This window comes from Vipera ursinii (genome assembly GCF_947247035.1).
Source record: "Vipera ursinii genome assembly, chromosome: 6".
Taxonomy (NCBI): domain Eukaryota; kingdom Metazoa; phylum Chordata; class Lepidosauria; order Squamata; family Viperidae; genus Vipera; species Vipera ursinii.
In genome coordinates, this window is record NC_139515.1 from 8650154 (window position 1) to 8664804 (window position 14651).

The following is a 14651-nucleotide window of genomic DNA, read 5'->3' on the forward strand; positions in this document are numbered from 1 at the left end:
TACATGCATTTTCCCATTAAATTACTCAATCAGATACCCATTAGTCTGAACTTCAAATTTGAAACAGAGAAATATAGGACATTCTTTTAAGCCAAATTTTCTTCGATGGAGTTAAGACTTCCTTGTAGGTTACCTTTGCTGGAAACAGAATAACAGAGTTGGAAGGGGCCTTGGATGTCTTCTAGTCCAGCCCTCTGCTGAAGCAGGAAACCCTATATCGTTCTGGACCAATGGCTGTCCAGTCTCCTTTTGAAAGCCTCCAGTGATGGAGCCCCCACAACTTCTGGAGGCAAGTCATTGCATTGCACTGATTAATTGTTCTCATTATCAGGACATTTTTCCTTAGTTCTAGGTTGGTCATTCCATTGTTTCCATGTCATGTACGTAATTACAGACCAATTGGATTTGCATGATCTCTTTCAATTCAAGAAAACTTTATCCTGTAGGATAAAAAGAGCATTTCCAGAGTATGCAAATTGTCCTATATACCAGGGGTCCCCAACCTCTGGGCTGTGGCCCACTAGTGGGCTGTGAGCTGTTTGCAACCAGACTGCGGAAACAGTGTGCAACCTTGCTGGCATGAGCAGCAAGTGAGTGCGTGCCCACACACTCCATTTGCACATGCAATATGCATGCATGTATGCCACTCATGTGAACAGAGCTGCGCAAGTGTGCTTGCGGCCACTTGTGTGGAACCATCCCCTCTTCCCCTCTCCCCCACAGGTCCGCAAAGTTGGAAAGGTTGGAGAATTCTGCTATATTACATTACAGTCTGGTTTGGAAGCATTCCTGCTTCGGACAGGAAGGCAGTGCAGAGAGTGGTGAGGACGGCAGAAAAGTTCATTGGCAGTTCCCTCCCTTCCATCCAGGACATGGCACACAAGCATTGCTTGAGCAGGGTCCACAAGCTTGTCTGGGACACTACACATCCTCTTCGTGATCTGTTTTCCTTGTTACCTTCTGGGAGAAGGGGGCTCCATGGTATCTGAAGCAGAACAGCCAGGTTCAGCCACAGTTTTGTACCATACAGTGTCAACCTTGTGAACTCTCAAGCTTCCTCTTCCCACTAAGTATTTAAGATGGACAGTGACTAATATTTATATGTATTTATACGTAAGGGGTGTAGATATATACATATATATGTATAGTGCTTTTTTTGTAAAAGAAAAAGGTGCCAGAACCAGGGCTTTTTTTCTCATAGAACACTCAGAACGGCGTTCCAGCACCTTTTTTTGGAAGAAAAAAAGCTCCCTCTATTGGCTTTTGAAAGCCTATTGCAGGGCTAGGCAATCTTGGCCCTTTTTATGACTCGTGGACTTCAACTCCCAGAAATCCTGAGCCAGCCATGCTGAGGGGAAAGGGAGAAGTTTCCAAGCTGAGCCATGCTGGCTCAGGAATTCTGGGAGTTGAAGTCCACGAGTCATAAAAGAGCCAAGGTTGCCTACCCTGCACTAGAGGAGGACATTAAAATTATTTACAGGGTTACTTCTTTAGGAACTAAACTTTTAGAATCTAAAACAACTAATTCAAAAAAGCCAACAGGAAAGAACCTCACATTTTTCATCTGATTCTGTCTTTTGGAAGGTAAAATTAGATAACAAAATAATCTATTTCCTATGTTAACATCTCTGCAATGAAATCAATAAAGGTAAGAGGAAACAAATGAGAAACATTTTTCTCAATGTAATATGTCTAATTTAGCTGATGCTAGAAAAAAAGATAGTATCTTTTGTACATACTCTTGAAAACTATTTTGAATCTAACCATCTATTACAACTAAACCACTTTAAATTAAACAATTCTTAAGAATGAAATATTCTTAATTTGGACTTTACTTTTACTGTTTGGACTGTTGTGTATTTTGAAAAATGGATTATTTAGAATCTAGTTATGTTGCACTTCAGTCTTTAAATAATTAACCTAGTATATACATAACAATATATGATGTTTTCCATGGTGAGCTTAATATCAATAACAATATTTATTAAAAAGGCTAAAATAATTTCTGGTGGTATTATCTGTACATTAAAATTTTGTTTAGTCACAATCTTTCACTTCATTTAATTTGAAATGAAGTGAAAAATTGATTTAAATTATTTTATTAAAACAAATTAATGGCAATTCTTTTATAAGAAGTTGCCTCAAACAAAATGAGTTTCACATGCCTGCTCTAGATAGTTGAGTGCTCCAAAATAAATTCTAGACCAGGCCTGTACATGAAGCCTACCAAGCACCCTTGGATAGAGCACAGACTTTTTTTAAAAAAAAAGTGATAAAATCACCACCACTGCCCTGAAAGTCATGTTGCCTTGTGCTTCCATGGCTTACCATGACCACAAGCTCCAACACTGTAGATGCTCCTCTAGTCACCAAATCATTGATTAGCCCACCAGCATTCCTTTGCAGACCACAAAGATTATTAATTTATCAGTGTGGGCCTTTCCCTTCTACAAGTTGCATAGACCTCTTCTAGATTTTCCTCTTGCCTTTCCGAGTTAACTCCTTGGTCTGTCACTGAGCAAGAATTGACTATGTAGGGAAGCATATTATTATTTGATGTATATTTAACGTATGTTCTACCTTTATTTATCGATTATATAATATTTGTATGCAATCCACATGGCGAGGTTTGGGGCAACTTACAATATTTTTAAAATCATAAGATTAAAACATAAACGCAGGGCTTTTTTTCCTCATAGAATGCTCAGAATGGCGTTCCGGCACCTTTTTTTGCAAAAAAAAAAAAGCTTTTGCACAAGCTATGCTACTCCTTCTATTGGCTTTCAAAAGTCTATTGGCTTTTGAAAGCCAATAGGAATTGCTGCTGAGCACGCCAAAAGACCTGGCCGGCAAACATTGCACCGGCAAGTATTCTGCAGGCTATTTGGACCCTGAGGACATAGATAAACTCCCAAGTGGCCTCAACGACTCTCTAAAAGAAGGCAAATGACCAGCTGTCTGCAAGGAGTATAAATCCTTCCACTCCCCACCATCTGGTCAGAGCTGAAGAAGCCTCTTGGAGGAGAAGCGAAACGTCTTCAAAGAAAAACAAAAAAGTCCAGTTGCCTCCTGAAAAAGCACCTTTGGGACAACCATGACCTGGATGGCTGAGAATCTCCACAGACAGCATCTTTCTGCCAGCTCAGTGATGTTATGTGATGGGATGAGAACAAGTTGCCTTCTCCCCATCTGGGTCCCCAAATGCCAAATTCCCTTAAAATGCCAAACCTCATACCGGGATTGGTGAAGTTCCGGTCAGTGGTGGGATTCAAATATGTGAACAACCGGTTCTCAGTCTGGATGCCGCTTCCGGAAGTCCATTCTCAGTCTGGGCAACAAACAATTAGCTAGCGGTTCTGCCGAAGTGCAAACTGGCTGAATCCTTCCATTGGTTCCGGTGCAGCAATGCTAAAAGAACAAAAGAGAACAATCTTTAACGTTGGCTATCTTCTTAGGAACATGGTCCCTCTTATCACTTGGGTTCATTTCTGTCCACAGGTAGGTAGGCTTCTGAACCAAGGTTTTAAGAACCTGAGTTTCTAGAAGGCAAGGAATTGAGGCTGGGGTCTTGGTGGTAAGGAGAAGTCTGATGTTCTTTCACTATGCATTCAATCCATTGAGTTGTACCCTTGGAATCCATTCCCGGGTGTGTGGCTATTAATTCTCCTTTTCTCAAGAATCAGACGAATATCCAAAGTCTTCAGTTCACAGGGTTTGATGGTCTGGGATGAATACTGATGTTTCGATTGCTCTATGGGGAACTTCACAATTACCTCCTGCGGTTTTTCTTTCTCTGACTGGAGCCCCCGTAATAAAATGTGACTTTTATATAAAATATTGGGGGGGGGGAGCAGGCGATTGACATTACCGAGCACAATTACAACTCTTGGCGGCAGGGACTCTGTGTCCCTGCATATTTTCTTTGAAGCTTGGATCTGAAACAAATCCGCATGAATTACCGTTTCCCTGACATTTTTTAAGGCAGGAGGGAACCGTGACTTTCAAAATGCTGCTTCCTGCAAACCTCCAGAGACGTTTTTATAAAAAAAATCATCTTACCCGTAGATTTAATTTTGCTAACCAAAAAAGAGGGAAAACAATGCATCCTGAACACTAAATAATAGATGATCGATCAACATACTGTATTTTTTCCAGAGCCTTCCTAAAAAAAAGAGAGAGCTATAGTAAGTTGTGGTTTTTTTAATGTCCTCTGTGCCCAAATTTTGTTAGATGAGCTACGTTGTTCTCCAAGGGACTCTTGTACATTAATGTCTTTTGCAACTAAGAGTCTCATGTTTGTTGGTTTGTTCAGCTGAGGTGGGCGCCCACAAGTGACTCTGAAAAGATTAAAAGCATCAAATAAAAGGGAAAGTGACAAAATGAGAAACAGATGAAACATATTCCACCTCGCCTTTAGGGCCAGACATACAACACAAATATTGAAATAGTGCCCAGCTTACGACTGCATTTGACCCCCCCCCCCCAAAATTTATCTTGCTAAGCGAGAAATTTGTTAAGTGAGTTTGGCCCTATTTTATTACCGTTCTTGCCACAGTTATTAAATGAATCACTGCAGCTGTTAACCTAGTGACATGGGGGTTGAGTGAAACTGACTTCCCCGGTGATTTTGCCTGTCGGAAGGAAGTTCGCAGATTTTAAGACCTCTGCTTCCATAGCTGCGACTGTAGGATGGGAAGTTCTAGGAGCTGAATTTCCACACATCTTAAAGAATAGATACGTTCCCTTTAAACTCTGTGGAATTGCAAAATCTCAGAAGATTTTGGAGAGAGGACTGAATCTCATGAGATCTGAAGCGAGAACATATTGGGAGCGCGACTCTTGAGAGTGGGCCCCTCCGAAAAATGTATTTATTGATTCATTTATTTAGTAGCTGTCTACACCAAGGCCTCCTCAGGTTAATTTGTTAGTGTTAGGCAAATCATATAAATTATTTATTGAGTCTGAAAGGTCTTCATTTTTGGTTTGGTTAGATCAGGAATGGAAAACCTCCGTCTCTTCAAATATGACAGAAGCCCTCTTCCTGTCAGCTGCAAAAAGACCTGTGAAGGTCCTATTAATCTGATTTTGACATGGTTCCGACAGATGAAACTCCTCAAAGAACTTCGAGGCATTCTTTACCTTGAAGAATCTTTATTTGAGTAACACAGCATCAGCGCGTACGCAGGCAAAGCCAAAATCTGAATTCCCCTCCCCCGAGCACATAGCATCAAAGCACAATTCCCTCCTTTAATTAACAGTCATAAATCACATTCTCCAATTAGCTTGAAATGCAGGCTTTCCCTCCAGTTCTCCAGCCCGCCATTTCTTATCATCTCTTATTTCAATAACCTTGGTTCTCACACTAGGTTCAGTATTGTTATGTCTAGCTAAACTCTCGTGCACATTCCTCCCTCCAGCATCATCTAACTCTAACTCTAAGAGTAAAACATGAGAAGGAAAATGGCTGCATCTCCAATGTTGTCAAAGCAAGAACATCCGATGTTAGCAGCGTTGATAGATTCATTGCTATTCATGCCTATGCACAGGAATCCTCTCACTTAATGGTCAGAACCTGGTTAGATAAGTGTCAATGGCACTCAGTGGGGGTTGGACTTAGTATGCATGTGGTTATGTCAGAATTCCCGGCTGATGCCTCTTTTGACTCTGGCCCCCAGGATCGGCCCCCTCTTTCCCCTACCCTTCCTAACCCTTGATCGTGCTGAATGAGATAAATTGGTGGCAGCCCCCACCCCTAAATCCATCAGACTACAGTTTCCACAAACTTTGCTTCAGTTAGATAATACTTTACAGAATCTGCAACCTCTCTTAAGTGAAGAGGGATGTCCATATTTATAGGCCACATAATGCCCTCGAGAACATCGGTAAATACGCGGATTAAAAACCTGTCATCTTTTAAAACTGCCTCACTCCGTTAACCATCTTTTTTTAGCCAACTGAAAAAAGAGTCTACCCAGGGTAAAATTAACCCTATTTCAACCAGGTTTTCCATTCGGCTATAGTATAGAAACCAAGTGTGCCAATCATTAAATGCAGATTAATAAATAGCTTTTTTTGATGATCAGGTTAATGACTTTCTCTTTTGCTGGGCTGATTTTTTCCGAGGAAGGTTAACACCAGCTGCCTGCAATTAGTGCAGGTTCGAGTCCCACCAGACTCAAAGTTGACTCAGCCTTCCAACCTTCCGAGGTAGGTAAAATGAGGACCCAGATTGTTGGGGGCAATTAAGCTGACTTTGTAATAATGCCGCTGGGGGTGGGCGAAAGCCCTAATAAGCAGGCATATACATAGAATAAAGGTTATTGCTAAGCACATTGATTTGTGCTTCTTAGATTGTAAGCCGCCCTGAGTCTTCGGAGAAGGGCGGGATATAAATGGGATTTAAAAAAAACAAAACACTGAAGCTGTTGAAGAGCAAGATTTTTTTTTTAAAGTGTGTGAAAACACAGAGGCCTCTGTTTGTCATTTGTCTCCATTCCTGAGGTCCAAATGAGATTTGAACAATATCAGGCTTCAATTCCCACCTGCTGTGCTTTCTTCTTGTTGTGTAACTTTTCATCACACGCAGCCTTTCAAGCAGGGGTGTAACACACTGCATCTCCTGAGGAGAAACAAATCCTGTTCACTTCGCTCTGCTGCTTAGTTGCTTCAGCTGTGTCACAGTTGTGTAATTATATTGTAACTAACAGATTAGAACAATGCTTATTACATCATCATCATCATCATTATTTTGATGATGATGATGATGATGATGATGATGATGATGATGATGATGATGATTAATATTATTATTATTATTATTATTATTATTTAAAAACTAGAGATCTGAGATGCTTTGGTTCTACCTCTGGCGAGGCTTTTTCATTTCATTTTTTCCCCCTAGCCTCTCTCTTATTAGCTTTGGTAAACATCATGAGAACTTTAAGGAGGCAGCTCGATTTCTTCTCTGTACTCTTTCTAGAGTCTCCACATCGTTTTTTTACATTGTGGTGACCAAAACTGGATGCAGGATTCCAATTTTGTGAAATACACAAAGATTCACACAATGCATCCGAGAGAAACATGGGGACAATTTAACCATTTACTGTTCTTCCTATCTCTTCAGGGCAAGGGGATTTTTTATTATTCCAGATACCCCTGTAGTTCAGTGGGCGGGCAATGATGATTAATTGCACTCTCCTATTGGTTGGGTGGAGGGAACAGTGATTGGCCGACGGAGTTCCATTCCAGCTCTTGGCATTCGTAGGTTGGCAGAATGAAGATTATAGCTAGTTACAAAATGCTTGGGAGTAACTGAAGAGTGAAAATAAACTTAATCCTAATCTCTTTCTCATCCTTGTGTGCTTCCGCCCCCCCCCCCTCACTCTTCACTTTTCTATGTAGCAGAGAAGGGACCGATTAATTCTTCCCAAAGGCTTATATAATTACTTTCCAGGGGCCATCAAATCTGGTCAATTGCATTTGACACAGTTTGCCTACCCTGCAGTTTATTAAGCTTTCTTTATTACTCTAACCAGTTTAGCTTGAAAGCTTGTTTACGGGAATAGCTGGCACTTGGTCTGTTTATTGGTTTCACGTATTTATTTTAAAGACCATTTAGGAGACCGTGTCTTTGCACAATATTTGAGCTTGGCATCCACTTTTTTTCCTCGTTTACTCCAAATAAAGCTAATGACATATTTGCATGTGTGAAAAGATGCTTGGTTCTCCCAGTGTTCCAATAAAAAAAAAACATATCACCCCGCCCAAAGCGAATTAAATCAACTGGAAGCTGCTGTTTCTTGGGCCTGGGCCTTTGTCAAAAGGGACCGAGGGAGGGAGGAAGGAAACGAGGGATGACAGGAAGGAAGGAAGGAAATGAGGGAGGATAGGAAGTGAATGAGGAAGGACTAAAGTGAATGAGGAAGGAAGGAAGGAAGGAAGGAAGGAAGGAAGGAAGGAAGGAAGGAAGGAGAGAAGGAAGGAAGGAAGGAAGGAAGGAAGGAAGGAAGGAAGGAAGGAAGGAAGGAAGGAAGGAAGGAAAGGAAGGAAGGAAGGAAGGAAGGAAGGAAGGAAGGAAGGAGAGAAGGAATGAATGAAGGAAGGAAGGAAGGAAGGAAGGAAGGAAGGAAGGAAGGAAGGAAGGGAATGGATTTTATTATGCTTAAGGTTGATGTTAGTAATATTGATATTAGTAGTGATACTTTGTCATCATCTTTGTTTATGTGCAAGCAGCTTTGTAGGTGCTTTATATTGGGAAATTAGTTATATAAAAGGAAATGTTTCATGCTTTAAGTACAGGTGATTGCTTACATAAAAAGAGCATGGTAAGGGGAGGGGGGAAAGGAGTTATGGTGGTGCCTGGGTGGTTGTGTATGAGTCATCATCTAGGAATTATTTTTCTGTGCCTTTTGGTTCCTAGTACCAAGACCAGATCTCTTTCTTCCGGAAAGGTATAAAAGGTGGAAGACATCTTTCCTTGTTGTTGCCTTCTTCTCTCTACCAGCCACGAAGAGAGATGTGGCCACCCATCTCTATTTTGATCAATAAAATCCCTTCGGAAGGAAGGAAGGAAGGAAGGAAGGAAGGAAGGAAGGAAGGAAGGAAGGAAGGAAGGAAATAAGTAGAAAATCCTCGTTCCCCCCCAAATACATAAATATTGCAGGGCTCAGGTGCAGCTTTATTACATAGAAATGGAGCACAGCTGTTTGCAGAAAACACACATTTTTATTGAACTGCTTGGATGCCTGCTCTCTAATTTTCATTCAATTATTCAAACCTAATTGTGAGGGTAAGCTTGTTAGCATTGTTATTGTAATCAAATTGCATGTGCAATCTCCCTACATCAAGTGTTTATGAAGCTTCCTGGGAATAATTTCCAGGAAGACGATTCCTTTCAGCTTCGTTGGAGGCCCCTAGGTCAAGAGAACGCCATGCCAAAACAAAAACAACGAATATGAAACTCATAGGATGTTAGAAGAGCATTCTTCCACATCATTATTTCAAATGATCACATGACAATGAATGAAATAAGAACTCGCCAGCCAAAGGGTCAAGGGCAGGGGTAGGCAACCTTGGCTCTTTTATGACTCGTGGACTTCAACTCCCAGAATTCCTGAGCCAGCATGGCTCAGCTTGGAAACCTCTCCCTTTCCCCTCAGCCTGGCTGGCTCAGGAATTCTGGGAGCTGAAGTCCACGAGTCATAAAAGAGCCAAGGTTGCCCACCCCTGGTCAAGGGCGTTCAAACAGAGGTCAAAAATGTCAAACCCAAGGTCACAGGAAGTCCTGCAAAGCTCTTATGTACTTTGTGACATATGTGGGAAGAAGTTATAAATTTATATACCATAACTGTTAGAAATATTGTATAGGGAATCATATATTAAAAAGTTACATTAACAGCCTCCAAAATCTTTTAGGCTCATGGAAGACACAAGAATTCATGAAACACTTACCGGGTATTTCAAATTGTAAGCATAAACAGGCAAAGCCACAAAACCCAATTAACACAAAGTAAACATAATTATAATCTCACAGTTCAAGTGAAGAGACTCAATCCACCTCACTTGATTTAATCGGCCCTTTCTCTAGAATCACACGTACACACTTCCACACCCAGGGCAAGCTCCCTTATAAAACTATCTGTTTGTATCCCATTTCCTCTGCATATCTGAGAGTAGTTGAGGCTCGGGGTTGAACTGATGATGTTACCTAGTTTAGTAATGAAAAGTCTGCAAGAAAGCCACCAAGCACAGAGAGCACCAAGGACCCAATAGATGAAAATGCCAGAAGCTACATTTGGGAGGAGGAGGAGGAGGAGGAGGAGGAGGAGGAGGAGGAGGAGGAGGAAGAAGAAGAAGAAGAAGAAGAAGAAGAAGAAGAAGAAGAAGAAGAAGAAGAAGAAGAAGAAGAAGAGGAGGAGGAGGAGGAGGAGGAGGAGGAGGAGGAGGAGGAGGAGGAGGAGAAGGAGAAGGAGAAGGAGAAGGAGAAGGAGAAGGAGAAGGAGAAGGAGAAGGAGAAGGAGGGAGAAAGAGAAGGAGAAGGAGGAGGAAGAGGAGGAGGAGGAGGAGGAGGAAGAAGAGGAGGAGGAGGAGGAGAAGGAGAAGGAAAAGGAAGGAGAAGGAGAAGGAGAAGGAGAAGGAGAAGGAGAAGGAGAAGGAGAAGGAGAAGGAGAAGGAGAAGAGGAGAAAAAGGAAAAGGAAAAAAGAAGAGGAAGAAGAAGAAGAAGAAGAAGAAGAAGAAGAAGAAGAAGAAGAAGAAGAAGAAGAGGAGGAGGAGGAGGAGGAGGAGGAGGAGGAGGAGGAGGAGGTGGAGGAGGAGGAGGAGGAGGAAGAAGAAGAAGAGGAGGAGGAGGAGGAGGAAGAAGAAGAAGAGGAGGAGGAGGAGGAGGAGAGGAGAAGGAGAAGGAGAAGGAGAAGGAGAAGGAGAAGGAGAAGAGGAGAAAGAGGAAAAGGAAAAAAGAAGAGGAAGAAGAGGAAGAAGAAGAAGAAGAAGAAGAAGAAGAAGAAGAAGAAGAAGAAGAAGAAGAGAAGAAGAAGAAGAAGAAGAAGAAGAAGGTCTTTCTCATAAAACAAAGATGTTTTCTCTGTTGTTGAGAGAAGACCATCAACAACCCCCTCCTGCAAACGACCCAGAGATTTCCTCCAGTGTGAATAATAATTCTTCTACTTCTCCTGCATGCTACCGCGCAAAACCCGAAGCCCCCGAAATTCACACTTCTTGTTACCTTTGACAATTCAGAATACTGGGGACCCAGCCAAGAAGACACATGGATCTATAACCACAGTTCATTATTCAGAGTCCTACAGTATTAACTCTCCTGCTGTGGTCAGCACAAAATGTGATGATGCCATCCCAAGTTCTAATCAAACGAATCAAAGGCCCATTGCAGTGGGAAGGGGTAGAACAGGACGGCATTGCATTGCTTCCCCTCCGAAACTGCTCATAAAATGTTTAGAGCAAGCCTTCGACCCTCTGGATTTTTGCTGATCTTGAAATGCCGAAAACTACAGAAGTCAATCACTGCACTTTCCAGCCAATGACCTAGGGAATCTAGACAAGGATCAAGGTCCCACCCATAAAGAAAAGATATTCATAATCCTTACAGGGCTGTTCAAAGATCCTGGTCTGGAATTGTCCAGAGTTAATGATGAACTTTAGTGGGTCAAGCTCTCGATATCTCAGGGGTTGCCCCAAAGAAGAGGGGGTCAAGTTAGTCTCCAAACCACCTGAAGGCAGGACAAGAAGCAACGGATGGAAACTAATCAAGGAGACAAGCAACCTAGAACTAAGGAGAAGCTTCCTGACAGTGAGAACAATTAAACCAGTGAACAACCTGCCTCCAGAAGCTGTGAATGCTCCAACCCTGGAGGTTTTTAAGAAGAGACTGGACAGCCATTTGTCTGAATATTATAGGTTTTCTGCTTGATCAGGGGATTGGACTGAAAGATTTCTAACACTATTATTCTTTTATATTCTGATAAAGGTAGTCCTTGACTTACAATCATTTGTTTACCAACTGTTCGAACAATGATGGAGAAGGGATGGATTGAGGAGGAAGAAGGAAGGAAGGAAGGAAGGAAGGAAGGAAGGAAGGAAGGAAGGAAGGAAGGAAGGAAGGAAGGTTAGCAGAATAACAGTTGGAAGGGTCCTTGGGGTCTCTAGTCCAACCCCCTGCTCAAGCAGGAGACCCAATACCATTCCAGACAAACGGCTGTCCAGTCTCTTCTTAAAAACCTCCAGTGATGAAGCACCCATTAGTTCTGGAGGCACACCGTTCCGCTGGTAATTTTCCTCACTGTTAGGAAGTTTCTCCTTAATTCCTTGATAAATCAGTCAGCTGCAATTCACTGAACAATCTCCTTGCTTAGCAATACAAAATTCTGGTCTCAACTGTGGTCACAAGTCAAGGACCACCTAGGTACCAGTTAGAGTTGCCAGTTCCTGTTTTCACCTACCAAGTAGCCTGTGAACCCATTAAATACACTCAGACGTACACACAGGCTTTGTTGCTGATTTTTTGTGTTTTTTTTGCCGAGTTGATTCAAGCTCTCTGGTCTTCTCGTTTTCCACCTTCCCTCCTTTCTAGGCATTATAAATTCCACAGAGTATTAATTAGCCCAAACTAGGGTAGGATGGTTATTGAAAGTATTGCCTTCAGCTAGGAGACAAATATAATCAACACAACCCTTTCTCCAAAAGGTTTTTTTTTCAAAGAAGCAAAAATGCTCGGTTTTCCGAAGCTTATCAAATTTTGCCTCCACGCCAATGTGTTCCACAGCCATCCCTGACTCCTGAAAACTGAAGTTTTATCAGTTTATTTTAATTAGAGTTTTGATCAAGTTTCTGGGAATATTCTTCTATGCAGTCACGTTAGGTGGAGGATGATGATGATTTATTTATTTATTTATTTATTTATTTATTTATTTATTTATTTATTTATTTATTTATTTATAATTGAATTTCTATACTGCCCTTCTCCCGAAGGACTCAGGGCGGTGTACAGGGCAGTAAAAGCTTTACATACAAAAGTTAAAATGAAATTAAATTAATTAAGCCCTAACAATAAATAATTGAAAAATACCCCAAACCCTTAAACCAGGCCGGCCTGTTCAAATAAATAGGTTTTCAGATTCCGGCGGAAAGAGCGAAGGTCGGGAGCCATCCGGAGCTCAACCGGTAATTGACTCCAAAGGGCTGGCATGCCCACAGAGAATGCTCTCCCCCTGGGGGCCGCAAGCCGACACTCTCTGACCGACGGCACCCTGAGGAGGCCCTCTCTGTGGGGGCGCACAGGACGAAGGGAAGATGACGCCGGCAGCAGGTGATCCCGTAAGTAGTCCGGACCCATGATGATGATGATGATGATGATGATGATTTTGGAACTCGCATTTGATTCCTCAGGGATTTGTTCCAAGTTTGGCGTCCCTCAGAAAAGCACGTATTAATTAATTGGAGATAGCAGCAACGTCAGGAAGGTGCACGAGAAAAATCACAGCCAAAAATTCTTGCAAAGAAATTTGATCAGATATGGAGGGGTTGTATTTTTGGCAGGATGAAGTAAAAAAAAAACAGATGGGATTGCACGGAGGAGCCAATACTAAAAGCATTTTTTTTTAATCAGGTGACACAACACAGTGATAAATGATCCAGCGCAACAAACGTTTCTAAAAATAATGTTCTCTAATATTTGTTATACAACTATTTTTCAACTTTATGACTGCAAGTAGCGGTAATTGTGGCAATCAATAAGGCTGCCCATTTTTATTTTATTTTTATTTTTATTCCATTTATATCCCGCCCTTCTCCGAAGACTCAGGGCGGCTTACAAGCTTAGCAGTAGCCTTCATTCTATGTATATGCCTGCTTATTAGGGCTTTCACACACACCCCAAGCGGCATTATTACAAAGTCAGCTTAATTGCCCCCAACAATCTGGGTCCTCATTTTACCTACCTCGGAAGGATGGAAGGCTGAGTCAACCTTGAGCCTGGTGGGACTCGAACCTGCACTAATTGCAGGCAGCTGGTGTTACTTAAGGAGGCATTAGCCCACTGCTCCACCAAGGCTCTAATTTTCCATGGTGAGAAAATTATTCAGAAAACAAAATTACAAGACTCACATCAGTGTTAGTCTGGGGAATCAACTGATGGTGTTCAAGTGATGCTCCAGATGTTTGGGGATTGCACCCAAGGTGCCTCTCGCTGTTGCTACTATCTTTGCTTTCTTTCGCCACAGTCGTTCTATTTCGCTTCACAGGACTTTTGCATTTGTTATCTTCTCCAGTTCTTTCTCTTCTGTTTTGATGGCTCCAAGTGCTGCCACATCCACCATTCAGACTTCTTTTGTCTTTTTGTCGACAGTTGTTACGTTTGGGGTGTGCGGCAGGTGCTTGTCTGTTTGAATTCTAAAGTCCCAGGGCAATTTAGCTTCTTCATTTTCTGTGACTTTTTCTCTGCTTTACGGTCCCACCAGTTCTTGCTTGGAGGCAAATGGTATTTCGTGCAGATCTTCCAATGCACCATTGTCGTTAATTTGTCGTGCCGCTGCTTGTAGTCAGTCTGGGTGATCTTCTTGCAGCAGCTTAGCAAGTGATCCTCTGTTTCTTCAGCTTCTTTTCAATAGGTGGCACTTGCTGTCTATTGCTGTCTTCTCAATTCTAGCTTTGCATGCATTTGTTCTTTAGGCTTAGTCCTGTGCAGCCAGAATTAGCCCTTTTGTCTCTTTCGTCAGCTTTCCTCTTTTTAGCCATTGCCAAGTCTTGTTGTTACCTGCTTTGCCTGCTATTTTTTTAATGTAAAGATAAAGGTAAAGGTTCCCCCGCACATGTGTGCTAGTCGTTTCCGACTCTAGGGGCTGGTGCTCATCTTCGTTTCAAAGCCGAAGAGCCAGCGCTTGTCCAAGGATGTCTCCATGGTCATGTGGCCGGCATGACTAGATGCCAAAGGCGCACGGAACGCTGTTATCTTCCCACCGTAGTGGTCCCTATTTTTCTACTTGCATTTTTACGTGCTTTCGAACTGCTAGGTTGGCAGAAGCTGGGACGAGTAACAGGCGCTCACTCTGCTACGCAGCACTCGGGATTCGACCCGCCAAACTGCCGACCTTCTGATTGACAAGCTCATGCTTTGTCTTCTCCATTCTATTCTTCATTTGGT